The 26,830-nt window shown below is 41.0% G+C and overlaps 1 protein-coding gene across 1 annotated transcript in view; it reads left to right on the plus strand.

Moving 5' to 3' along the window:
• Positions 1-1,162: 1,162 nt before the first annotated feature.
• Positions 1,163-26,830, plus strand: part of LRP5 (LDL receptor related protein 5) — a 1,224,287-nt gene continuing 1,198,619 nt past the window's right edge. Inside the window, exon 1 of the mRNA XM_044065976.1 lies at positions 1,163-1,556. The gene's annotated coding sequence lies outside the window, so the exon portion shown is untranslated. The remainder of the gene's footprint in view (positions 1,557-26,830) is intronic.

Below are 26,830 nucleotides of genomic sequence, written 5' to 3' on the forward strand. Positions count from 1 at the left end.
TGTTTTAGCTTTGCAGTACTATCTCTGATGACTGGCTGTTGGTGTGTGTCTGAAAGCATAAAAACTATAACAGCCCTCTTTTTTTGGTTAATAAGCATTCATGAATGGCACAGATCGTTTGCATGCATAGTAAACACTTCTGGGTCAGTGTCTTATGTTAGTAACTACCTACATGGGCGGTTATGAGAATATGTAGATATTTTCTGCACCCTCACCCCTTTGTGTGCCTTCCAGCTGACTGTTATTCGCTGTTGGCCTTTCTTATCTTAATGCCCCTGCTGCTTACCTCAGGGACGGGATGGGATGGTTTCTCTCTAGTTTGGGCTGAGAAGGGAAAGTAGAGGTCACAGCAGAGAAGCCAGCAGTGTCACATGCATTTTTCTTATACCTCACTAGGTGTCACACTCACCAGCACGTGTAATGTCCGCTTCAGCCCCCCTAAACTAATGCCAAATTCAGTAGCAGTCTGTCCTGCAGTTACATCACTCCCCCTCCCCTAAATCAGCAGAGGCATGTTTGATTGCAGGTAGAAATCCCTCCCTTTTTCCAAGGATGGCCAAGCTGGCAGTTCTTTCCTTCCCACCCCAACCCACTAAAATGAACTCAGTCAGTGCATATTTTCCATTTTTGGTGTTTATAATTTGTGCCTTAGAATGGCTTGTGCAGTCAGGGCATATTGTGGCATCCTTTATCTATTTTTTATTGTGTTTGTTTTTATAAGGAAGTTACCGTCAAGGATGGCTGACATATTGTCACCTCACTATTTTTGTTAGTGGTAGTGCATTCTTAAAGTCTCTAGTCTGACACTGAAGTAATTTCAGTAGTAATTTTTTTTTAACTTTATAGCTAATTTATCAGCCCTAGACAAAATAACAGGAGTAAATGTAAGTGTGACTGAGCATGCTTAAAAACTGGGACAAGGTAAAGAAGGATTCTTGGAAGTTACATGGATGGTCTCTCTTGTGTCTCATTTTTACTCTGCATATCTTTATTTTTTAAGAAGACCATTATTGTAGTAAATGTGTAAATTTCCTTTTTGTTACAGTTGTGTAGGTGGAATCACCCCCCTCCCCCCCCCGCATGTCACTATATTATTTATACATGAGCAGGTGCATGTAGTAGTATGTGCTATTTTTTAAAAATGTTTATTTTCATTTTACAGCCTCACCGTACTTGCTTTTTGCCAACCGTCGTGATGTTCGAGTGGTGGATGCTGGGAATGTAAAGCCCGAATCCTCAGTGCTGGTTAGTGGCTTGGAAGATGCAGCAGCAGTGGATTTTTTGTATTCACAGAGTGTAATTTATTGGACAGATGTAAGTGAAGAGGCTGTTAAACAGACTTACTTTAACAAAACTGGAAATGTACAGAATGTTGTTATCTCTGGACTGGTTTCACCTGATGGCCTTGCTTGCGACTGGTTGGGACATAAACTGTACTGGACAGACTCCGAAACCAACAGAATAGAAGTTGCTAATCTCAATGGCACATTTAGAAAAGTCCTCTTCTGGCAGGATCTTGATCAACCAAGGGCTATTGCCCTGGATCCAGGTCATGGGTAAGTAGCAGAAGCTGGAAATTCCTTGCAAAACTTTATGAAAGAGGCGTACGTTTTTAAAAATGCTTTCCGCTTGTTTGTTACATGCATTTCAAAGATGTGATAGTCGGTTAAATTGCTACAGAAGTCAGGAGAATGTATATTGTGCAGAAATGTTTTATATTTTCTCTTTTACTAATTCTGTGTGCCATTGCCACTCTTACAGATGTAGCTGCCCTTCTAAGTTTCTATTGATTAGCAAACACATTGTCTCTGGTCATAAACAATTTAGTTAAATCTTGCTACCATAATATTAAGCTTGATGTTCGTGTATTGGTGGTTTTACTAAAATCTGATTAAGATGTGCTTTGTTTATTTCTTGTGTTGGTGGGGTTCCACTGCTTTGAATAAGACAGGGCTACCTATATGAAGACTTGACAAGCACTCCATGCAGAAGTGAACCCTTAGTTTTGCAGATCACCAGATAATGTGTGTAGGCCATATTTTGAGCTTTTTATTCTAGAAGGTATGACAACAAAACCACCTGTCTGCATATTAAGTTAATGTCCAGAATTAAATGACTTTTATTTTTGAAAATTTAATGTATTGTGTTTTATAGTGGGGAGGTGATAGGGGATCATAGGAGATTACTAGGCAATTGACACTGAGGTCATTTTAAGCCTAGCCGTTTCATCCCAATGTAATACCATAGAAATGCCAGTCAATACCCACCCAAGACTGCATTTAGTGATGACTGCCCATGTCCAGAATGGCTGTGGGCTCTATCCCTGGTAAGAATTTGCAGTGCTTCATCCACTTGTCCAGGTTCCTCTTCAACAGTGTCATAGACGTGTTCTGTTTCACATGAATTGGTACCTTGTTCCAAAGAAACAGCAGTCACTTGGAGATAAATCCAGTATGTTCTGCTCAAGTCTCGGGCCATATTTATGTCCCTGGAATGAGTAGTCCTATTCCGGTTCGATCCTTGGCAGGGGTGCCTTCTGTGCGGAGTCTGCATGTCCTCACTGTGGTCGTGTGGGTTTCCTCTGGGTGCTCCGGTTTCCGCCCACATCCCAAAGACATACTGTAGGTGGATTGGACACTCTAAATTGGCCCTAGGTGTGAGTGTGTGCATGTGTGTGCCTTCTGTTGAAGATTGGGCGCTGGGCTGGCAACTCGACACCGTAAAACTCCACTGCCAATCATGAGCGGATAGGTGATCCAATGTGGCGACCCCTAACTGGGAAAAGCCAAAAGAAGAAGAATGAGTAGTCCTAGTCCCATTTTGATTTGGGGATATGCATCAAATTCATTAGGTTTGGGTCTTGGATTGCTCTGTAGGCCGGGCATAAGTCTCCTCCCAGAAGTTTATATGATACGGAGGTATAGTGACAGAGACTTTAGTTGGTCTGTGTAAGGCACATGCTAGATCCCATTGTTTGAAACCTCTGAGGTCTCTCTAATTACTGTAGATGCTTAGTACAGTGCGTAGATGCTTAGTACAGTACATGTCAAAAGAGGCGTTCTACTTGATTGTGGGCTGGATAAGTGCAGAGTATAAGGGGTTATAACTTTTTCTCTTGAGGTGATGCCTTTACTAATCAAGTGTGCTACATAGAAAGCTTTCCTTGCTACAGTAGACACATGGTAGTCGAAGTTAAGGTCACAGTCAACATGCGATCCCAGGTCCCTTCCCACTTCATGGGTACTTAGGGTATTGTTGATTTGATAGTGTGAGAGTACGTTGTTTGTGCCAAAGGGAATGATGATGCATTTCTCTACGTTCAGTTTGAGACCATGACTAATACACCAGTCATTGATCTGCGTGAGACCCTCATGGAGTATACTGAAATAATTTGAGGATTCGTGATTGCACTTAGTTTGCAGTCATCTGCAAACCTGGTGCAGCCACAACCCCTTACTTTTGACCTGAACTTCTTGAGAAGTGTATACCAAACATTAAGGGGCCCACCAGCATGGACCCCTGTGGCACCCAGCTGGTAGCAGGACTGCTGGTTGATGTGGAGTCACCCACTTTGATAGTGTGTGTCCGGTTTGTGAGCCAGTTGGGAACCCATCTTACAATGAAGGCGTTTGCATTCAGTTTGGTAAGTTTATTGGTAATGCCTGATTGTGGGATTGTGTCGAAAGGCTTTGCCAGGTTGAGGTATGCTGTGTGCAGATTTGCCCTCGTCAATGGGCTTGGTCACATGTTTAAAGAAATCCACCAGATTTAACAGGCAGGCTCTGCCCTTCACAAAGCCGAATTGGTTAGGAGGTCACCTATGCCTTTATTTTTGAGGTCCATAATGATTACGTTCCATGGTCTTACAGGTGAGACTAGTCAGGCTTATGAGTCTGTAATTCCCTGGGTCTGTTGCTAGGCCACCTTTGTGGAGGGAAATAACTGTCACTGTTCTCCATTCTGTAGGAACAAAGCCTGTGGCTAGGCTATGATTGAAAAGGGTACTTAACAGTGATGCTAGTTTGTTTTAACCTGTTGAGAAGACAGCCTGGGATATCATCTGGTCCCATAGAGGCTGTGCTTTTTGCCTTGGGCAAGGCTTTGAGGACCTGCTCTTCATTTGTGTAGGGTGAGGGGATAGTTTGGGGGAAGGTTTCTTGTAAGTTAGGAGTGGATAAGGAGTGAAATTTTCACCAAACCTCTCCGCTAGCAAGTTTGCCATCTCTGTGGGGTCAGTGTGTGTGATACAGTTGGGCACTAGTTCTGCACTTACTTGGGTCCTACCCTTTAAGTTTTGTATGTAGCTTTAAAAGGTCTTACGGTTATCCTTGGCTGTACTTGCAGAGTTTCTCTTAAGCCCATGAAGGATTTGCCAAGTTGTCTTACTTGCCTCTTGAGGCTGAGGAGGGTGCTTTTCCATTGTTGGGGCTTTACTTTTATTTTCTTGGACAGCAACTTTTTGCATTTATTAAGTTTGTTGATGCTGGATGTCCACCATGGCAGCTTGTTTTTACTTGGGGCTCTGGCTTTGATTCTTTATGGTACTGCCGAGTTTATACACCTATGCAAGTTGTTGTACAGGGCTTCAGTGTAAGGTTTGGTGTAGTTACCAGTTCCAGCTTGGAGTGGGGCTTGGAATGCATTTATACCTTCTAGGAGGGTATAGTTTGCCTTGGTGAAGTTTTTTAGTCTGACTTCACCCTTTGTGAGTTCTGGTGTTACTGCCAGCTCAAAGGTGACTGATTCTGTGGTCAGTTTTAACTGAGGGTCCGACAGTTTTGGCAGTTCATCTGTTTGACATGTTGGCAAAGACCAGATCCAGAATGTTTGCTCCCCTTGTCGGGGTATGAACAATTAGTTCCAGGGCATTTTAATTCACAAAGGCAAGAAACGTTTGCGCTAGTGAGTTTGGGCTAGCATGGGTTTCCCAGTCTATGATGGGATAATTGAAAACCCTCATAACCAGTATGTTCAGTAAAATTTGGATTGTCTCCAGTTTTGTCAAGTAGGCTTTGTGGGGTTGTGAGCCATGGAGGGGGATCCGTAACTGGCTATGACTTGAATGGAGGGTCTTAACCACTGTAACCTGGACCTGGAGTAACTCCATGGAGTTGTCCAGCCTAACTAGACATGAGGTGACTGCATCTTTAATATAGATTGAAACACCACCTCCTTAAGTTTTCATACTGTCATTTTGAGGTCTAAAGGTGTGGAAGGCACTGTAGCCTTGCAAGGCAGGGGTGTACTCTCTGAGGCCCTGAACCAGGTTTCTGTGACCTTATGGTCAAGTGACGAGGGGTGCAAGGTGGGTACTATATGGATGCCACAGACAGTGACTTGCGATTTTTCCCTTGTACCTTACTGTTCCTGTTTTAGTCTCCAAGCACCATGCATGCAGTACCTGGCCAAATGCAGGCTTGTGTTTCCATATACCTGCACTGGAGCTATAACACTGTGTAGTGTGTGTGAGACACGATGCTCCTGCTTGTTCCTGTGGCTGAGAGAGCACCCAGCCACCCACCAGATATCTCGAAAGCTGCAGAACATTATTACTACCTTCCCCACATGATGGGTGAGCTGTATAGTCTGCAACTCAAACCAATGTCACTCTGGCTACATTCAAAGTTCTATTCTTTTTGTGCCACAGACACACATTGATATAAAACGTGGTAACTCAGATGTGTTGATGATTATTTTTGTGGCTCAATGGCCTTCTTTATCAGTACAGTGGTATGGTAAAGTATGTTTTTAGAGTGTAACTCCTTACCCATTTTGTTTGGATCGCCAGCTGGTTTTGAAGGTTTGCAAATTGCTGCCTCTGTTGCATTTTATTAATTTACATGCATTTTAAAATTATTTTCATTTGCTTTTATTTTTCTGAGATGAAAAGAATACCGTCTTAACCGAATTTTAGTGGTGGTCTAGCATTAAAATAGATGGTAATTACATTTCATCAGTAGAAACTGTTGCTTTTTCCTAATATATTCTTGCTTTCTGGTGGTTGCTGTGATGCCTTCAGCTGCAGTGATGGCTTTGCTGTGTTAGATCCATAATGTGAAGTGCATGCATTTCTGTGCAGAAATCTACATACTATTAAATAAGAATACATCTTCATTTGGCACCTACACTCATGTCCAAGTCATCAAGCTTGTTTGATATCTGGCATGAATTAGCCCATTGCCTGCAGGACAGGAAATCTTACGTTTTTTTTACACTGGTATGCTATTGACAAAACTAACCTTAATTGCTTATAATACTGAATATTCACAGTTAAGAGCTGTTCAAATGCTTGCAAAGATGAGTTTAGAAGACTTGCCTTTTATTTATCTTTATTTGGAGGAAAAAGTAGTGCAACATTATTGACGTAGTCTTATATTTTTTTCTCTTTGGCATATTTTGTTGAGGCTGTGATTTTAAGAAAGGTGGTGGTCCCTAGCGCAGTTTAGTGCAGACACAGGAAATTGGAGTACCATTTGAGAGGTTTTTTTATTGCCTATTAGGTGCTTATTGATGCAAATACCGCACAAGTTGGAGAGAATGTTTCTTCAGCATTTCCTCATATCTGTGTTTATGAAGTAAATTGGATAGTTATAGTTTAATCAGACTGTTAGCTGTTTAAAATATTAGTTGTGTACAACTTATTGCCAACCAAGTGTGTGGTGTAGAACATTGAAGTAAGAGTGAAATATGTGCATGGATTTGGGGGGGAAGTGGTGTGATAGCTTGTGGGCTGAGCCGTGTGTCAAGTGGCTTTGGATGTTTATTCATTTTATACTGATAATTTAGAATTGTTTATTGGGTATTATGATAAAAATGTTTCGTCTTGCTGTGCAGCTGGTGGATTGTAGCTGATGCTTTTTTTCTGTAAGTTATTGGCAGATGATGCCAAGTCTTTGCTGAAAAGGGGATGTCCTTCTGTTCTTATGTTGCAGTATTCTTAACATGAGGGATTCACTGCCAAAGGTGGACCTGATGTTCGGCCAGTATACAAAAGACTTTAACCACTGCAAGGTATGTCCGACGTCGCACATAGGCCATAAAAGAGACTTCTGTATGTACTATCCTCAGAACTGCTCGGTCCCCAGTCCGAACACCATCTGTGATCAGTAGTCTGCTAGCCTGAGTTGTTTGCTGCATACAAGAGTTCAGATGAGTGCCCCGTTGGGGCATTGTTTTATATTTTGCTACTGTTTATTTGTTGTGTGGTTATATGTTTACATGTCATCCAAAAACGGGAAATGCTATTGTAGAAGACAAATTCCATATAGACAGTCACAATCATTGCCTCTTCTGTTTAGGGCCCAACTACCACCATAAGTCTTTCCCTATCTTAGCTTTCATTCCTAAAACCCTACATAGCCTCCTTTCCTCTCTTAATACTTATCTTGAAAAATTGGAGACTAAAAAGGTTAGAGCGCGATGTTATGGAGGTTACCTCAGTGTCTCTTGCTGAGCCTGCTATGAAGAAGGCTAAGAAAATTAGGGCTGAAGTTTCAGCTGTGCCTTCTCTTTCAGATTTCTGTCTCGAGGCAGATGGAAGGCCTGGACACCTGTCGGGATTTCAGCTGGGACTCTAGGGTGGGTACTACTTTAGAGGCCACAAGGGATCCTGCCATTGCCACGTCCTCAGACAATTTGCAGATGTCTGCATGAACCAAAAAGAAAAGATGAACTGAAGACCACAGACGACGAATTTTATACTCCTTGAAGGCGGTTGCCGAAGCACTAGAGGTGCAGTAAACTGGTGTTTTAAGTGGATTCTTCGTCTGTCGTCTTCAGTTCATCTTTTCTTTTTTGTTCGTGCAGTGTTTGGTCTGTTTTTATGGCGAATGAATCTTCGTTTGTGATCTCTAGGCTCTTAAGGGATGACACACTGGAAGGTAGTCAGAAAACTATGGACAGTTTTGTAATGCATCAGAATGCTGCAGGTATGGCTGGTTCCAACGTTGCCAATACTTCTGCTTCAGTGGGTGTTTCCTCTACTTCACATTTTTTTGAAAGGCTTGAACAAGCAAGAAATTGTAGAGTGAATGATCCATTTGCCTCTGTGGGACAATTTGGCCCTTCTTCCAGTCCTGGTGAATCGAGTGCTTTGATGAGTAAGTTGGAATAGTTACTGCATAAAGAAACTGCTGTATACTTTAATCTGTTAATCTTGCAAAGATATGTTGACTTGGATGTTACACCTAGGGGACTAAGCCTTTTAAAGTCCTTCTGCTCCTTTAGATATGTCTGATGAAAGGGATGTGCAATTTTCTAAGAAATGGTTATTGGCAGCTCATCGTTGTACTTTAGAATGGATTTCCATTCTATTAGAAAGAGATCGTGTGAAACAAAACAAACTTAAGGAAGGCATTAAAGCTGCGTATAATGACTTGTCTAAAAGAGTTACAAACTTACATCTATGCAGTTTGACAAGTCTTTAGCAGATGTAAATATTGGTCTAGATAAATATGAAAAAGAACTCCTTGATCAGAAATGCACTAAATTGAAAAGAGATCTAAAAGACTATCAAAGTAATCGTGCCTTTTTATGGCAAAAAACAACACATTTTCATCGTAATAAAGGCTCTGGTCCCTTTAAGAAATCACCAGCTTCTTCTAGGAGTGTATCTTTTGCTTCAGATGTTTTGGGTGTTTCCTCTAATAGTGGAGGTGAAGGAGAGCATTTTCCAGTGTTACCAGCAGCTCAAAATCCATCAAGATTAACCTCAGATTTTCGGAGAGGGAACCAGCAGTTTCAGGAAGAGCAGAGAGAGCAAAGTGAGCGGAAGAGAGGAAGATTTCCGTCTGGGAATTTTAACAATCGAGAAGGACACAGTTTCAATGATAACAAGAGAAGCAAATGGTATTGGTGTGACTGTAAATAACGTTGTGCAAGATATTCTTGACAGTTCTGTGTCTTTTGTTTACAAAGATGTGGGTGAAACAATCCATGCAGCTGCTGCATCTGAGTGTAAGAAAATGTATATTCATAATATTTCTGGTGTGTCTATCGGTAGATCAGATGAATGTTTTGAATTATGGTCTTAAATATATACCCACAGTGCTGTCTCGGTTACATGAATTAAAGTGTGATATTTTTAGACTGTGTAGGAAGATGCATTTTAATATATTTCTTTGCCAATAACCAGTATAAAGGTGATGGTAGTTGGTTAGAATCTGATAGTTTAGAGAACAGTTTTTATTCTTGTGTATCTGACCCTGAGGAATGTTTTGACTATGCAAGTGACTATAATGCCTATAGTTTGTTAAAAACTGATAAAATAATGAGCAAAAGTGACTTTATTCCTCCATACCAACATGAACATATAAAGTGTTTTTCTCAAAAGATGAATTTTGCTGTAGAAAATGCTTTTTGTGATTTTATGCAGTATAAGCATAAGTTGGTATATAACTTGAATAAAAAGGAATGGAAGGAACTACAAGCATTAGCGAATAATGAGCACCTTATTATTAAACCATCTGATAAAGGTGGTAAGATAGTGGCGATGAATGTTGCTCAATATTATAAAATGTGTATGACCTATCTGGATGATACCAATACTTTAAGAGTAATACAAATAAATATATAAAGGCTATGAATGATTTTGACACCCTTATATTTAAGGGAGTGAGGTTAAAATATTTTTCACAAAATTACAAAGACAAAAAGTTTAATACTGATGACAGTGAGTTGACTTTCATAAAAGTGGGGTTGACCCACCTGGTAGGCCTATTATATCTGCTCAAAAATATTTTATCTAATATTGGGAAATTTTTGCATGAATATTTATTCCCTTATGTAATAAAGTTACCTAGTTATATTAGGGATAGTTTTGATTTTTTGGAAAAATTATCTAAAATACAATGGAGTGCAGATATGTTTTTTATAAGTGTTGATGTTGTTAGTTTGTATACTAACGTACAATGTCAGTTTGGACTAGAAGCAGTAAAATATTTTTTTGAGTGATAGTCCAGTAACGTATTATATTATTGAAATATTGGAATTTTGTTTGAATAATAATTTTTTTATGTTTAATGAACAAATATACAGACAAATCAAGGGCACTGCCATGGGGGCATCTTTTGCCCCCATGTAGGCCAACTTGATGATGGGTTTGTATGAGTTAGAATGGTTATATCATATAGATTTTTTTAAAAATTATGTAGTTGGTTATTTTCGTTTTATAGATCTTGTTTTTATTTGTAAAGGTGGGATATTTTATGTTGGTCAGTTTATAGAAGTTATGCAACATAATAGATTTGGACTTTCCTTTGACGGCATACAAGTGGGTAAAGATGTAACTTTTTTAGACATACATCTGATTTTGGAGGACAGTAATATCTTGCGTACGTCTGTGCATAGAAAATTCGCTGATAGTAATCCATATTTGATGGGGACTAGCTGTCATCCAGTTCATACTTTGGTCTCTTGCAGCTATGTAATACTGACATGAATTTTTTTAAAGAAATTAGTGCGACTAGTGAGATGTTTAGATTGAGGGGCTATAGTGAAGCTAGTATTCAAACAGCTATAGATAAGGTTGTTAATGAACAACATAAAGTTGGTACTTTTATAAGTATGGAAGTAAGGGGTATAAGTTAGATGTTAGACATCAAGAGAAAAGATTAGTTTATTTTGTCTCTACATACAGTGTTTTCAGTGATGTTTTAATAGATATTGTTAAACACTACTGGAATTTTTTGTTTAGATCAATGGACCTAAAAACTTTTTTGTCTCTGTCTCTAGGCATCTAATTTCGTAGAGGTAGGAATTTAAAAGATATCTTGGTACATAATAAATTTAAATATCCCACTGAGACATTGCAATATAGGACCATGCAGAAACTAGGAACTTCACCCTGTGGTCATTGCAATGTATGTCATTATATTGGTCCAACTTTTCGTATATAAATAGCAATGTATTTGAGGTCAAAAATATATATAGCTGTAATACTGAAGGTATTATTTATGCGTTGAAATGTCTGTGTAACCTTGTATATAGAGGAGAAAGTAAAAGGAAGTTTAAAACTAGACTGCAGGAGCATGTCAGGGATATTATAAATAATAAGATAGCCCTGTTGCTAAACATTTTATGCTGGTTCACAATTCTGATCCAAATGGGTTACAAGCCACTGTCTTAGAACATGTTATGAAGGGTGTATTTTCTGATTTGTATAAAAAGAAGTTATAAAGAAAGTATTTTTATTTTGAAATATGACACTTTATTTCCTCAGGGTCTGAATGTGGAATGTAACTGGAGGCTTCTTACCTGATGCGAAAGTAGTATTAAGCATTTTTTAATGTTTATTGATTAATTGGTTTAGGCTGCTTGTTTAATTGTTCGATGTATTAGGGTATATAAACTGTGTAAGTTATGTGATGTTTTATACTCCTTGAAGGCGGTTGCCGAAACGCTAGAGGTGCAATAAACTGGTGTTTTAAGTGGATTCTTCATCTGTGGTCTTCAATTTGCAGATGTCTGTTTCAGACGAACAGGGTGAAGCGAGGCTCATTATTTTAGAAGGCCCTCGAGGTATTCCGCACATTTTAGTAAGGGAGGATGTACCGACAAATGTTAGTGAATGTAGGCCTACGTCTGGTCCCTGCACCTTTCACAGGGTTGATATGCCTCTTAAGAAGAATCAAAAAACGTGTTTCTGCTGCTCAGGGCCCACCTGCTGATTGGCAAGCTTTCAAATAAGGCTTGTTCAATGCCTTTATGGCCCTTAAACCTTCCTCGGGTGTTTCCCTTCCTAGTCCTCTAACTTCTTCACCACAGAAAAGGATCCGAGTACAGGATTCTTCTGAAGAGGATTCCTCAGAGGATGAATCTTTGGCCTGTTCTGCTCAGACTACTTCCCCCTTAGAGTATTACTTCCCTGAGGAAGAGTTCAATGGCACAGTCTCTCCTGGTGAAGATATCACATTGAGGGAGAGACTATTGCCAGGATGAGGGAGTATTTTAAGTGGGACTGCTCTCAGGTTTCTGAGGTGCAGAAAAGGTGCTATGACTTGCTTCAAATGGATTCTCTCTCTTCTGCTGTGACTCTGATTTTCCCAGTTTTTCTTGATGCCTTTTCTTCTGCATCAGAGACTCTGGACTCTCAACCCCTTGCCCCAAAAAGGCCGTATAGGCTCTATAAAGTTCCAGAGGGCTAAAAAATTCTTTACAAATGCCCATCAGAAGATCCAGTGACTGTTTCTGTGGCTGCTGATAAATCTCCTAGACTATTGCCATCCACTTCTCTTCTCCCTTCAGATAAAGAGAGTAAGACCATGGAAAGATTGGGAAAAGGTTTATACCTCGTCACCCTAGCTTTTTGTGGCATCACTTAACAAACCCATATGACCAAGTATGCTTTGGTTCTCCTTTCACAGGCTGTTCAGCTTCTTTGTGACCTTCCTGAATCAGAAGTCACAGTTTTAGCAATGAAAAAAGAAGTCGTTGGAACCACAGGGACAGTTTTATCTTAAAAATAACATGATTTTGTCATAACAGAAATGAGAAAATAGCATGAGCTTTGCATGATGTTTAAATTAGCTTTGCATGACGTTTGCATCAAAAATGACATGAGCATTGCATTACAGGGACTTTCCATATATCAAAAATAACAGTGTTTAAAGTATATAAAGTACACAATGCTTGTTTTTCATTCAGTGACATTTTTACTGATATTGCATCAGTATCATCGTGTGTCTAGCTGTGTTATAATAAGAATTGAAATAGCTATGAAAGAATTAACTGTTTGGCAAGAATTTGTTCTGAGACAAAGTATAACAGATACAGTAGTACGGAGGTCAATTTTGGACATTTTACAGTTACCTCTGGCCAAACTTCACATGAACAAATTTTAGTGGTACCTCAAGTCAGTTTGGAGCCAACGTGCATACCCACTGTCCTTTCTTGTCCGTCTTCTTCCTTGCCTAAAGAGGGAACTTCGTTGGTAGATTTAGCAAATTTCCCTGAACCCAGGACTTCCTTTGCATCCTCCTCTTCCAATTCAGGAATTGTTCACAGATGCCTCACACATGGGTTGGGGAGCAGCCTTTACATCATAAAAGGTTCAAGGCCTTTGTGCTTCTCAAAGGAAGGAGCACATAAACATAAGAGACGAGAACCCTGCTGTAGGCTTTACAGACCTTTTACTCTTTTTCATCCAGGCCTTCAAAAACTGTTTACAGATAACACCACAGCTCTTTGGTATGTAAACAAATGGGGGGGGGGGGGGCAAAATCATACCTTCTGTGCAGGCTAGCCCTCATGGCTTGAACTGGCAACTCAATACCAGGTCCGTCTTCAGGCAATGTACATTTCCTCCAATTAGAATGTAATGGCAGACGTTCTGAGCAGGTCCACGAGTTAATCCCATGAATGGATGCTTCACAGGGATGTATTTCTGGACATTCTCCACCAGTGGGGTATTCCTCAAGTAGATTTATTAGCCTCCCCTTTGAACAGACAGCTTCCAAAATTTTGTGCCAGAGTTGCAGACACTCTGGTGTGGATGGTGGGAGACCTTTCTTTTTCATAGAAGAGGATGTTTCTGTATGCACCCCCCTTCCCTCGTATTCAGAAATTTCTGCTGAAGATTCAGCAGGACAAACCAAAACTCTTGCTGGTGACTCCCTTTTGGCCAAGACAGTATTGGTTCCCTCTTCTTGTGCATTTAACCAAGGGCAGTCATCTCATGTTACCTTACAGGGTGGATCCTCTCTCACACAAGACAAAAGGATCTTTCATAAACCCACACCTGTCAACTCTATATGTGACACTGTGGTTAATGTGTCTAAATAGAATCAGAAGCCTCTCTTTTCAGAGTAGGTGGTTAGGGTTCTGCAGGAGGCCAGAAAACCCAGTACTAGGAAATCGTACTTACCCGAATGGAAGAGGTTTTCCATCTGGTGTCTTTCTCATAAACTGGACCCACTTTCTGTGATTGTACCTCTGCTTTTATCTTACTTGTCTGGACTGCTGAAGATTGGGTTCACGTATTCCTCTGTGAATGCTCATCTATCAGCCCTTTCTGCTTGTCTGCCTTTGCCTCTTCATTTGGTCTCAAAATTGGAGGTTCAACTCTTCCTTAAAGCTGTCCTTCACATCAGACTTCCCAGAAAGCCTGTTCCTCTTCCTTAAGATCTCAATTATGTCTTGGAAAAACTCAGTCGGACTCAATTTGAACCTGCAGCTAAAGCTTCCCTGCAACACTGTACTTGGAAGACTGTGTTATTATTAGCCATAACTTCAGCCAGGAGGGTCTCTGGACTTCAAGCCTTGATGCCCCCCCCCCCTTCCTGGTTTTCCATAAGGATAAGCTCTACTTGCGTACTAACCCTTCTTTTATGCCTAAGGTTGTGTATGAGTTTTCACTTAATCTGTTCATTTGCTCACTTTTTCCCCCTCTCCACAACTGTCTAGTGATGTGCGTAGACAACTCAGATTTTACTTGGATAAAACTAAGGCTGTCAGGAAATCTGATCGACTTTTTGTTTGTTTACATCCCAGGGCTCTGGGAATGCTTGTTTCAAAGCAGACTGTTTCCACTTGGATTTCTAAGGCTGTTTTATTTTATGTTTTTACTCCTGTTAAGGCTCATTCTACGAGAGTGTTAAGGCTCATTCTACGAGAGCTGTGGCCTCTTCAGGTGCTTTTTTTCAAAGGTTTGGATAATAACACCATTTTGGAAGCCGCTACCTGGTCTTCTGTTCATACCTTCACTAAACTTTGTAAACTAGATGGCATCTCGACATCTAGAGCTGGCTTTGCTAGAGCCATTCTCCTTGGCTTTTTGGAAAGGGCCTCTGCTCCTTCCCCTCCCTTTCTTCTTCCTGAGCTTTGGTACCTCCCTCATGTTAAGAATACTGCAATGTAAGAATGGAAGATAGAGTAGTTTTGTAAAATCTTACCATAACCATAGATGTCCTTCTCCCCTATGTTGCAGTATTTTATTCTTCTTCCTACCCCTTGTTTTTTTTCACCCCCTGGATGTATGCTTACCTTCTTTGTTCCTTAGGCTGTTCTTAATGGGGCATTCCGTTTTGAGGATAGTATGTGCGGACGTCACTTTAAGGCCTATGTTTGACGTCCCACGTCTACTGGCCGAATGTCTGGTCTACCTTTGGCAGAGATTCCATCATGTTAAGAATACTGCAACATAGAAGAGGACATCTATGGTTATGGTACGATTTTACACAACTATTCTTTCCATGCTGTGTCAGATTTTCCCAGTAAACAAATGCGTTGTCATGAAGTATCTGATATCTTTACTCTAAGAAAATGATTGCTTGAATTGGTTAGAAGTACTTGTGAAGATGCTGATTGTCCATTCCCCTTTGCTGGTATGTTGGTTTGTAGAGTAAGCTCTAAAACCTTTAGCAGTGTGGTTTGGTAGTTAAGGAGGCATTGCATATGACTGCCATTCAGTTAAGGTAATGGGGGGACTCCTGATAGTACTATGTAGACGGTCTTTGTGAAGGAAGTAAGAGCTTTATTTTTTCCCCTTTTTGTATTCTGTAGTTGCCACCACATGCTAAAAATAATGTGTCAAGGTTTTGGAAGGAAGATGTGCTATGATCATCACAGGAACCGGGTCGGTGACAAGGTCATAATTGCAATCTAGATTTGTGATTAGTGGATGTTTGGGTACGAATGCCTCCATTATTGGACGTTTTATAGACTGTTTAAGCTAGAAAGTTCCAAGAACATTTAGAGATGTTGGAGCTAGAAAGCTGGCTTGTGAGTCAAGATGATGGAATGGGCCAAGTGTTAGAGTATAAATTGTTCCACTGTAAATTTACTTTTTTCCCCTTTTACCTGTGCTTGTTATGAAAGTTATTAATTTTAATGGATTCATTTTGTAGAAGGCAATGAGTGTGTACCTGAAGTGTTTGTCACTGAGCAATACTTTACTTGGAAGTTGCAATATTTAGCTCCCATTTATAAATGTCACCAGTATACAGCAGATGGTGGCTCACCACAGCAAGTGATTGGTACACTTAACCAAGAACTTCATTTTCCACACATTATCTAGGCTGAATAGCAGACCTTGGTGATCTTTATTTATTTTAATTTATTTATTGACATTTGTTAACCGGGTTTGTCCAACTGGGCTTGTGGCCCATTTTCAGTGGAGACTCGAGGAGAAAAGCTCCAGTAATACATTTTAAAACAAGTACAATTTTAAACAATATTGATATAATAGCAGTTATAGCAAAACGATTCACATATGTTGGGATATGTGCATAAAGTTAAAGTTGCATTAAAAAGAAGCTAAGTAACAATTTTACATTGATATAGTTCAATAGGTCAACAATTAACATTTTTTGTTTGTATAAAATTGTGTAAATGCATAGTAGACACATTGGAAAGAGAGGTGTAATGAGGTACTAAATATGGTCCTTTTGAGGGTACATAAAGGGAAGGAAGACTAGGTAGGGTCATGGCAAGGGCACGTTCTGGAATTGAGAAAATAAGCTTTTAGTTCATTTTTAAAGTGTGAGGTGTGGGAGATTGAACGTAAGTCAATGGGGAAGTTTGTTCCAAGCATGGGCAAGGGAGTGTTTGTAGAGTAGTTTGCCTACTGACCTTTTTGGGTGGTAGATATCAAGTAATTGTTGGTTAGAAGTACGGTGGGTCCGGGATGGGATGTAGATGGTGACTAAGGAAGATAGAGATGGACAGAAGGAGGTTTTATAAAGAATAGAGTGTAGCATATGAAATTGATAAGATAGCAGAAACTAGGGAAGTTCAAGCCATTGAAGAGAGTTTAAAGAAATGCAGTGGTGTGAGTTGTATGGAGAGTTAGTAATGAATCTGGCTATTTTATGGTAAGTCTGTTGCAGTTTGTTTAGAGTGGAGGCCTGGATATTGGTAAGAACTGGGGTGGTGTATAAGAGGGAGGGGAGGAGGAGTGCCTGGCCCAGGGTAAGTCTAGATTCAGGGGTTAGGAATTTTTTGTTCTGATATAGCAGACCTAGTTTCTGGTTTGTTTTTTTGTATACATTGGAGTATTTGTAGGTTGAACTTGAGTTCGTCATAGATAATGACCCCTAGGAGTTTTGTGTGGGTGTCAGGTTGGATATTTGTATTGTTAGAAGATGTAATAAAAAAGTAGGTTTTGTGGTGAGAAAGAGAACGGGGAAGGAAAAGTAGGAGTTTGGTCTTTTTGGGATTTAAGATCAATAGGTTGTGAGAGAGCCATTGTTAAGTGGATAGTAGGGCCTGTTGGATCAGGGAGTGTAGTTCAGGAATGTTATTTGAGATGGGTATAAGTGTGGAGTCATCGGCATACTGAATAAGGGAGGATTCTTTGTATGAGGTGTAAAGATCATTGGTGAAGATGTTAAACAAAAGGGGTCCCAAGATGGAGCCTTGGGGAACACCAGTGGAGATGGGAAGGAAAGGTGAGGAGGATGAGAGCCATTTGACAGATTGTTCCCTGCCAGATGGGTAACTATTAAACCAGGCAAGTACGGAGGGAGATAGGTGGAGATTTGCGAGTTTGGATAGTAGTAGAGGATGAGAGACCGTATCAAAGGCTTTTGGAGAGATCTAGGAAGAGACAGGAAATGAGTTTATTGTTGTCTAGGACCTCTGCAATGATATGAGTGAAGGAGAGGAGGGCAGTGGTGGTGCTGTGGTGAGGACAAAATCCATGTTGAGTAGGGGTAAGTAAGTGGTGTGTGAGGAGGTGATTGAGAAGCTGTGAGTGAATACCTTTTTCCTAATATCTTGGAGTGGGGGGACAGAATGGCAATGGGTTTGTAGTTTGAGGGGTCAGTGGAGATTCCACCTTTATGAAGAGGGATAGTGAAGAAAGATTTCCAAAGGGTGGGGACAGTCGATTCCAGAATAGATCGATTAATTAGTATAGATACAGGATAGGCAATTGAGTCAGCAGCAAGTTTGAGGAATGTAGGAGATAGATTGTCAGTGGAAGGAGAGCAAGATTTTAGCTTGAGTAGTAGAGATTTGATGGAAGTAATGGGAACTGGCTCAAAAGAAAACAAAGTTGTGCTAGTGGGACTTGGAGAGGTAGGTGTCAAAGTAGAGTTTGGCTTAGAGGTTACCAGATTTTGGATAGAAGAGATGGTGTTTATTCAGGAGGGTAGCAGTTTCCTGAGAGGAAGAGTTGGGGTATGGGAAGGGATTAGAGGGCTTTCCAGGATAGAGGATGTTGTTGGGAGTTGACAAACATTTTTGAGGATTGGATTTGTTGTTAAGCTGAGCAGAGCTATAGTATAACTTTTTGTCATTAGTTGTATGTTTTTTTGCAAGGTTCCTCAGTTGCCTGTATTTTTGAAGAAAAGGTGGCTTAGTTTTAGTCCAGGTTTTTCAAGCTTTGTTTCATAAGGGACCTAGTCTCTTTGGAGAGCCAAGGAGCATGGTTTGATTTTACTCTGATCTTCCTAGAGGGAGCTAAGGAGTTTAGAGTATTCATGAAGATGGTATTGAAAGTGCTTACAGCATTGTTTAGGAGGAGGTGTTTTAGAATGGACCAATCTATGCTGTGAAGAATGGAGTTAAATTGGGATGAATTGAAAGTCGATAGTTTTTAACAGTCTTTGATAAGGTGGGGTTTAGGAATATGGGAGTATGTCTTAAGATGGTGGTAGGGAGATGATCAATGAGGGAGTCGGGTAAGGTGGTGGGATTGTGGTATTGGTGGGGGGAATTGGTAAGGATCCAGTCTATGATAGAGCTGGAAGCGAGTGGGAGATGTTATAAGTTGGTGGAAGCCATGTAGGTGGATGCTGAGTTGGGGGGAGTCGGTTGTGAGTTTGGACCAATCAATGTTGACATCACCAAGGATAATGCCATATTCTTTGCTTGCAAATGGATTATTCATACCTGGTTATCCACTTCATTGAATCATATTCATGGCAGTGTGTGACATGACTCAATTCAGACACAAACTGCATGTAACAGTCACAAAGTCCAGTCAGTAACCAGTGAGTCTTGAGAAAGGTTAATTATTATGGATAACATTTCAGTATGTGTCGAAAGATTTTACTCTTCTAACATATTCTGGAAGAATCACACCAAGTTCTTGTAAGCAAGTAAAACAGCTTTATTTTACATGCATGGAGACCTGCTACATGATAGTAGTGTGCCAGCAGTCTGGCTACTTGTACTTTAAGTTCTCCTTATATAGACCCTCCTGCACGTACATACACGTAGCACAGAGGACTTTCATTAAAATTAATAGTTTGATTACTTGTTTTTACCAGCCAGTACCACAGTTATTCTTGCACCATTAACTTTCTTATCAGCAGTTTAAGATTAACTTCTGCATTCCTCAGTGATCAACATTTTCCAGAACATTTCAGTTTGCACGCAGTGAACATTTTTCTGCTTAACCCTTTAAATACAGAATACAAAATATGTTGACTTCAGTATTTTTCCACATTTCCCCCCTTACAACATTTTGTATACTGTTTATTTTACACAATCCCAGATACGTTGTATACTTTCTCATAATCAGAGAAATATGCTTTTGTAGCATTGGCAGAGATAACCTTCGATATTATCATTTTGATACCTGGTATGCAACAGCAGCCAAGCAGCAAAAATATGATTGCACCAACACATACAGCAATTAAAATGTTCATCAACACAGAACCCCAGTTTCCAAACAGATTTTGGAAAAAGTCAGTCAAGGGGTTTGGACCAGGTTTAGTCAGTTCAGAAACTTGTTGAATTATTTCAAGATGGCTCTGAATCGCGTGCTCGTTATCAGGAATGAACGAGCAGCACTCCTCGTGTATCAGAGCGCAAGTACCTCCTTTCGCCGCTAGGGTGAAATAGAGCGCCATACGGTTCTGCAACACTACTGTTCTCATCGCCATTAATTCGTCCGTCACCAATTCTAGCGCTGAAAATGTCGCATTACTCAGAGTCTCTAACAGTTTTGACAGTTTTCTCAGTTCCCAGATGGATTTTACTGTCCCATATGCTGGCAAAATACCAGCCCAAGCAATTACATCATCGCCTAGGTCCATATGTGAGAGTCCTTTGCTGCTGACGTGTGCCAAGTCATGGTGATAAATCCATGACGCATCAATGTTACCTACGGGATTAATAGGTTTATTAAGAGAACGTGCATTTCGTATTTTACCTTGAGGCAATGCATTTGCGTGTCTGATAGCTGGTATCAGATATCCCAAAAAACAACTTCCTGACCAGCCATATGGTAACCATTTATATGCTTTCCTACCACAAATAAAATAACAATCATTTGTTTTGATGGTAATATTGGTTGCAAATTCATAACTCCCATTTGGCTTTAGCCCCTTAAATAACAGGCCATATACATACAGCATTTTTTCAACAAAACTATTATCATTTACATTGATGTCTTTTTTTATAGCTCCAAACTTGGTCTCACACTGCCCTTCTAGGGTACAATTATGAACTATTGTCAAATTACATTGGCTCAGCCCCACTTTAACTTTCCCAATCTTTTGAAAACACACTGTTCCGTTTTGGCGCCCCAGAAGAGGCAGCGCCACCTTCTCTCAGTGGTACTTCTGTGGTTTCAAACAACAAACTATTCCAAGTATCATTTATTCCCAGAGGGGCTGTCCCTAACATTAAGCCACTATGTACAGTAGGTATTGCAGTACATACCCAACAATTTGAGACATTCATTGAGGATGCATATGCATATTTAATCGCTTGATATGTATTAAAGTTTGGATGCCAGCTGGTGTGTTTGTCTCTTTTTGAATGGCTAGCTTCATTAAAAGACAGAAATGTCCAAAACAGAAATATTACAATCACAATAGTTATAAACAATAAAACATTACAATAGAACCATTTTCTCTTATTCTCATTATTGTCCTTCATGATTGCTGCTGTCTGTTTGTTCCTCAGGGGAACTCAAGTCTTTATTTAACTGAAAATGTCTTACGATTTTGCAGTGCGTTAGGTGGATCCATGAGGACCTTTCTTTAATCTGAACTGCTGTTGGAGTTGCGATTAGCACCTGGTAGGGGCCCTCCCATTTGGGGGATGCCCAATTCTTGCGTTTTATTATTTTGATCCAGACCCACTCGCCGGGTCTGATTTCCGTGATCTTGTCGTCTCTTGAACCTGAAAAACAATCCTTTGTTAAACAGCTGTTAGTATTGGTCAGCATTTTCCTCATGTACTCAGCTATCTCCTCACCCCCCTCACGTTCCGCAGGCAACAAGTTTTGCCACTGCGGGACGTAATAAGGTCTCCCATACAACAACTCAAATGGGGTGACTCCTTTTGAGGTGGGAGTTGTGCGCATGGAAAGGAGGGCTAGAGGTAGACAGGTAATCCAAGACTGATGTGTCTCGGCCATGAGTTTTCTCAACTTGCCTTTTAGAATGCCGTTATGGCATTCCACCAACCCTGCTGACTGTGGGTGGTAGGCACAATGGTGTTTCAATTCAATTTGGAAAACTGTAGACAGTTTCTGTATGATCTGATTGACAAAATGCGTGCGTTGTCAGAGTAGATGCGTGAAGGAAGTCCAAAGTGCGGGACGATGTGATTGACCAAAATTTTAGCCACTGATTGAGCATCCGGATGTGTCACTGGAAAAGCCTCAACCCACTTAGTAAATGCATCTACTATTACTAACACAAACTTCTTTAGTTGTGCGGGTCAATTCGATGAAGTCCATACATATTGTATGAAAAGGATAGGGGGGTGTTGGAAATGATGCCGGAGCAACTCTGACCCCTCCCGTGGTATTTAGCACATACTATGCAGGATAGACAAAAAGCGTTTTGCATATGCAATGAAACCCTTGGTCCAAAAGGTAAGGTGGATAATTCTAACCATAGCTGCAGGGCCCAGATGGGAAGGGCCATGCACAACTAGTGCTGCATACCTAAAAAGATTAGTAGACAAAACATATTTATTATCCGGTCCCACATAGATTCCTTTGTTCTGCCTAACACCATACCTAGTCCAGCGTTGTTTTTCCTGTACTGTGCTAAGTTCCTGCATGACTTGTAAGGTTTGCAAATCAAACTTATCTGTTGGTTGTAATTCTGTAGGTGTGGTTTCAAGTGAAAAGGTACTGGACATAGCTGCCTCTTTGGCTGCTTTGTCTGCTAGGGCATTACCAAGTGATACCGGGTCCTTAGCACGGGTATGAGCAGCGCATTTACAGATGGCCAAACCCGTGGCGTTGGACGGCTTGGAGTAATTCAAGGATTAGTTCTTTGTGCATGATGTCTTTCCCGAGGTTGTAACCATCCCCTATTTTTCCATTGCTGAGCAAACACATGTACCGTAGAAGGCATATTGACTATCCGTATAGATAGTGACATTTCTGTCCTCTGAAAGGAGACATGCCCTTGTCACAGCAATCAGTTCCGCTGCTTGAGCGGATAAGTTCCCGGGGAGTGGTCTTGCCTCTATTATCTGAGTTGCAGTAGTAACTGCATACCCTACCTGCGTGGTGCCTGTTTCTGTTTTGCGTGCTGACCCATCTACAAACAGTGTCCAGTCCGCATGTAGTAAGGGTTGATCTTTAAGATCCGGTCTTGGTAGAACTTTAGAATGTATGAGATCTAAGCATACATGCGGGATACCGTCTTCAGCAACAGGTAGCAATGTCGCTGGATTTAAGGTAGTGCATCTCTCAATTGTCATGTGTGGCTGCGATAACAGCGTAGTCATACAAGATAAATGTCTGCTAGGTGACGGAAATGTTAACTTGTCCTGCAGAAGGATGACTGCTACAGAGTGTGGGACTTTTAACGTAAGATCATGGAACAATACCAACGTGGCAGACGCTTGTACCGCCAAAGCGGCTGCAATTACTGCTTGCACACAGTGTGGTAATGCTCGTGCTACTGAGTCTAATTTGCTAGAGTAAAATGCCAATGGTCTTAACTTATCTCCATACATTTGCATTAAAACAGATGTCATAAATCCCTGCTTGCAATGTACAGTCTGTATAAAGGTCTTACTGTAATCTGGAAACCCCAATGTCGCTGACCCAGCTATCAGTTGCTTGATCCTAGTGAATGCCTGTACTGCCTTGTCTGTCCAGTGCAGCAAATCTTTGCCGCCATCGGTATTGCAAAAATTAAGTCTGATAGCGGGTGCACTTCTTCGGCGTAGTTGGGAATCCAACTACGACAGAAGTTCGTAATGCCTAAAAAGGACATCATTTCTTTTTTTGTAGTTGGCATGGGGGCTTGTAAAATAGCATTCTTTCTGCTGTCATCTAATCGCCTGCCCTTCCCAGAGATAGTATAACCCAGGTAACGTACTTCTAATTTACAAAATTGTAACTTAGACTTATTTACCTTATGTCCTTCGTGTGCCAGAAAGTGTAGTAGTCGAATAGTCTCGGACTTACAGAGTTCTTCCGTAGTCGCGGCCAGGAGGATATCATCCACGTACAGCAGTAGGTGGCACCCTTGGGCTGGTTTGAACTGAGCCAAATTGGTGGACATCTCTTGTGAGAAGATGGTAGGACTTTCGCAGTATCCCTGCGGTAACCTGGTATAGGTATAACGCTTGCCCATAAACGTAAATGCAAACCAAAATCTACTATCTTCCTGCAAGGGAATAGAGAAAAAGGCATTACTGATATCAATTACAGAAAAGTAGTTATCCGTTGGAAGGATATCGTTCAGCAGAATAGACGGATCCGGGACTATGGGGGCCCGAGGTACCACCGCGGCATTTATTGGCTGTAAGTCTTGTACCATCCTCCATGTCCCATCCGTTTTTTTTACTGGAAATAAGGGCGTATTACACGGTGAGTCTGTGCACAGAATTAATACTCCAGCTTTCAAAAGTGCTGTGATTACCGGTAAAATGCCCTCCTCTGCCTTTCTGCTCAAGGGATACTGCCGTTTATGAGGTCTAAATTCTGACTTGGGTGTAATCTTTACCTGTCCTGCCATTCTAATCAGTCCGATATCGTGCTGACCCTGCGACCATAATGAGTTTGGAATCGTCTGCAATTGAGATTCTTCCATGAGGGTAAGGAGACATAGTCATAATGTCCCAGGGGATTGTATCGGTTCATCTTCCCAGAGGTGCACGGTCGGTCTGGCTTGTGTAACCCAGTTAAGTTTTTGAACCTGAACGCCCTTACCTGCCAACTGTTCTGGTGTCCATCCTACCCATTCAGTTATTTTCTTACCCACGAGGTACCATGACATTCCTTCACCCTCCGTGACTGAAATATGTGTGGTTAATTCATTCTTATACAGCAGCTGCATATCCCTTGTAAGGCTACATGTGACTGCAGAATTACCTAGTGTGTCCCAAAAAAGGCTATGCAATACTAGTTTGGTGACTTTAAAACTAAGAAATTTCTTTTCGTATTCTAAATCAGGTCCAGCACATCTTCTGTAATACATTGTGCAATGTAATGGATCTGACACCTTCGGATTTGTTATGCCGTATTTGCTTAATGCCAAATTTGTAAGAGCCGTCACTACACTCTGGGGGCCTGTCTCTATCAAATCATTACTATACCAGTAATGTAGATCTCCCTGCCCCTCTAATAGCATTGCACTATTCGGTTCAATTCTCCTTGCCACCATCCCAGTGGAGGTTGGGACGGCTGCTATGCCGAACACTTGCATTAAATCTCTTCCTAGTAAATGTACTGGGCAGATTTTTGAAATTATTACTCGGAACCGTATGGTTTGGTTAGTCTCTGGGTCGGTAAACCACAGAGGTTTGGACAGTGGCTCTTTGTAAATACGACCATTTGCTGCTTTTACAAGCACATATTCATCCGAGGTAACATCGGATGATATGGCAGTACTTCTGACTAACGTTCGTGAAGCCCCTGAGTCACAAAGAAATTCTATGTCTCGGCCCTCAACTTGCAATGTGATCACTGGTTGGGATTCCAATTGCATAGTTGATGCTAGTGCTGTTAGATTTACCATTTGATATTTCTCATTTTCTGCCATTTCCTGTCCCCACCCATCGTCTTCACTTGTACCTACTTCCCCATTCTCACTTTCTTCTTCTTCCTCATACCCTCCATCTACGTCTTTTTGACCGTCATATAGTCATGCGGTACCACTGGAAGCAACCATCAGTTTCTCCGGTCCTCTGCAATCTCTGGCGAAATGTCCTTTCTTACCGCACTTAAAACACTCCCCCCTCTTTTGCCTACCCTCGAAATCCTCAGAATGACTTATGCATCCCCGTCCTCGTCCTCTTCCCCTGCCACGCCCTCTACCGCGATTTGCGGAACCTTGAACTAACATTAAAGTTCCATCTTCACTAACTGTAAAAGTCTGGGCTTTTTTATCTTTTTTTTCCTTCAGGTATTTCTCAGCATGTCTAGCATAATCCATAAGGGGCTGTAGACGCGCTGTCCTGTGTGTGATCATATGCTTTTGTATAAAGTTACCAATGGCTGTCTTGCAGCCCTTTAGGAATGCATTTTTCAGTTGCTGTTCATAGGGTGAGTCATTTTCTTGATTTTCTGCCTTAATCAACCCACTATGAGCATCAAAACATTGTGTGAGACGATGTAGATAATTGTCTACGGTTTCGTCATCTGATTGAACGCATTGATTAATGCAAGTCCAATCTGCTTTGGGCTTCCAATGTTCTTCTATTTTATCTAGGAGAGTCTTTATTCTGGTTCTACACACTTCGGAGTTAAACGGCAAGGCCTCCCCCTTCCTCTGGTAGCAGGGGGTCCCAAGTTCCGCAAATAAGGTGCCAATCAGGTCCTAGGATTTGCCTTATTACTTGTTCAAATTCTACAGCGTTTAATCTATAACTCATTCTCATGCCCCTACGTCTGTACGAATTTACATATCTACTTTTGGATGGGGAATCCCCTCTACCGCTTTTCGGATGTCATCACGGGTCCACGGTCGGTAGACCAATATGGTAGGACCCTCGCCTTCTGCGCCTGCTTGAGGATTTGCCACTTCTATCAGTGGGTATTCCTCTCTTTCCTGATCTACCCTTTCCTTAATTTTCCAGTGCCCTTCTCTCCTAATACTTCCGCTGCGTAAGTCAAGAGTGTTGGCAGGCTCTCTCTGTAATATAATACTTGGCGTGGGGGGGGCCACCCACCGAAGCCTGGTATTGCGGTGGGTCCTGGTCGGGGGGCACCTCAATAACCTGTGCAGGGTCTGGATACTGGATGGGAGGGGCCGAGGGATTCTGGTGACTACGACTGACTATGGAAGTTTCATTATCTTCCTTTTGAACAAAGTACACATCTTTTTCACTTGAATTACCACACCCTTTTTCAAATTTTGTTCCCTATGTCTTTTATTTGCTTCCTCCAGCCATTTCTGTGCCTGGGGAAACCCCACCTTCTTTTGATTCCTTGTCTTATTTCCTGCCTGTTTGCGCAGTAATCTTACTAGATTTTGACATTCTGACTTATTTAAACATCCACTAAACCAATGATCTTTTTTCTATTTATCTAAATACTTTACATTCTTTGGGTGTAAATCAAACATAAACTTTTTATCTTCAGTTTTGTCGTCGCCTTTGGCACAACTGGTTCCTGTTCCCATTTCTCTTACGAGAAACTATTCCTGTTCCTGAGATCTCTTGTATATGGAATCTATTCACATATACTCCTTATACTTTGAGAAAATTAAATTTCTCCCTTGACTAGTCCCTTAAAATTTAGACAAAAATTCCAATCAGAAACAAAAAAATAGCGTTTTTTGCTTACCTTTGTGATTCCTCCGCCCTGTTTCGCTGCCACCTCACGGATTGAATCTGGAAAGAGTGACTGGCCTCTAATTTCAACCTGTTTCAGTTGGAGGTCTTTCATTCGAGGAGAGCCTGATCTCTCTCCACCTGCGCAGGTTTTCAGCCTCTCTTTGTTCGATTCGCGTGCAGGCCG

Source organism: Protopterus annectens, chromosome 3.part0, assembly GCF_019279795.1.
Source record: "Protopterus annectens isolate FY-2018-M chromosome 3.part0, PAN1.0, whole genome shotgun sequence".
NCBI lineage: Eukaryota > Metazoa > Chordata > Ceratodontiformes > Protopteridae > Protopterus > Protopterus annectens.